Raw genomic sequence first — 1,825 nt, forward strand, 5'->3', positions numbered from 1 at the left:
AAACCCATCTTTGTTAATTGAGTTAATAGTACAGCTTTGCCTGCTTGTTAAGTATTACATTAACTTTGTCTCCTTACTAAATATTATACTAAAGTTTTGCCCTTTGACTTGGAAATGGTCTGGGCCTGTGAATTCATTCCAGATGACTCTTTTTGTGACTTATTAGACCTCATTAGCCAAAACAAGGAAACAATGGACTAAATAATTTAAAATGAGGTGTAATAAAAAACTAATAATGAAGTGAAAGACAAAACAATGGGTGGGAGGAGGGGGATTAGGATAATTCAAGCAGATCCAAGAGTACACATATGAATACTTGTTCCTACCTAGTTTTGGTTGGGTGCTTTGTGCTTTGTGAATCAATGCTTTCTCAGAGATACAATTGGCTGGGAAGGGAGAGCCTAGCTGACCAATCAGATGGCAAAGGGTGTGGCTTCTCATTGTTGACTCAGAGTTATATACTCTTAGGGAGGGCCAGACCCCAAAGGTTAGACAGCGTGGGGCCCCCATACAAAATGGTAAAGAAAACAAAGAGACGAAAGAGATATAGAGGCAAGAAGTGCCAGGGTAGAAAAAAAAGGAAACCCACACCACGATCCCGCTGTGTGACCCAGGTTAGCTGGCAGGTTCTTAGTTCTGTCTTTTCTCAGCCCCAAATCTCATTTCTTTTCCTCTTTCAATCTCTTTGCTCCCAAACTTCCTCATACCCTCTTTTCCGTGTGACTTCTACATAATTCTTTGTTGGCTACTTCCTTTCCTACTTTAGCCTATCCCTTCCTTACCTTTCTCCCTGAGTCAGTTTCCTCAGTCTTAAGCTTCTCTTTTCTCTCTCTTTTCACTAATTTTGACTAATGACCTTAGTTTTTCATCTCTCAGTCCCTTTACATCCTATTCCTTTCCCATAGGCTCATTCCTCTTTAATAGCTACTACTTTTCTGTTCCTTAGCTCTGCTCTGTCTTGATTTCCCATTCAACATAATCTTCCCCTTTATCTCTTCTATCATTTAGTCTTTTCTCTTCCTCTCAAGGTGCTGAAGAAGCTACACCATAACAAGGCGAACATTTCATCCAAAGCAAAGGGGGCTGTCATCTCATATATCCATGACTATTCTAACAAAAATGGGGTCAGACCAGGCCAGAGGGTTCCCACACCAAAAGATCTGCTAAATGCCACCTCCCAGAGCCAGAGCCAGAGCCAGAGCCATAGCAAGAAGAAAGGCATGAAGAAAGAGTATGGTGAGCAAAGTCGAAGAGGCCGATAGAGAGCATGACTGATAGAGAGCACTGACTCTCAAATCCACCACCCATACCCATGGAAACATCAGAGATACAGGCAAAGGGCATTGAGGAAACAAGATCGGAAATGAAAGATAATAAAAAAAAAAAAAGGAGGGGGGCATTAAGCAGTCTCATTCTAGAGGTATATATTTTTCTGTGTTTTCTGAAAATGTGAATGGGGTTGGACAGGTCTGGGGATTTTAGACAAAATGGTAGGTGAGGCTGACTGTGGGAGGAGAGTCTTTGAGAAGAGCATGGGGGAGGCCTAAGGTTTGGGAGTTGATCGGATTAGTGGATCCTAAAAAAAAAAAAAAAAAAGGGAATTTCAGGATAGAATAACAACAGTTATCATTTCAATTCTGCTATAAGAATTCAAAATTTAGGATTTGAAAAATATATACATATCATAGGATCATAAACCTGGACTTTGAAAGTGACCTCAGAGTGGAAAAAATCAGAGCCCAGGGAGATTAAAGAATTTTAACCCAAATCCTCCAACCTCAGAGATAATGCTGTTTTTCCACTGTGATATTACCTCTATTTGTTG

At 40.4% G+C, this 1,825-nt stretch overlaps 1 long non-coding RNA gene across 1 annotated transcript; it reads left to right on the forward strand.

Moving 5' to 3' along the window:
- The first annotated feature begins 348 nt into the window (after nucleotides 1-348).
- On the forward strand, nucleotides 349-1,391 carry LOC141541009 (uncharacterized). Its single transcript, XR_012481626.1, has 2 exons — nucleotides 349-614; nucleotides 1,029-1,391. It is a non-coding gene; the product is annotated as an uncharacterized LOC141541009 (long non-coding RNA).
- The last annotated feature ends 434 nt before the right edge of the window (nucleotides 1,392-1,825 follow it).

Source organism: Sminthopsis crassicaudata, chromosome 4 (genome assembly GCF_048593235.1).
Source record: "Sminthopsis crassicaudata isolate SCR6 chromosome 4, ASM4859323v1, whole genome shotgun sequence".
In the NCBI taxonomy this organism is placed as follows: Eukaryota; Metazoa; Chordata; class Mammalia; order Dasyuromorphia; family Dasyuridae; genus Sminthopsis; species Sminthopsis crassicaudata.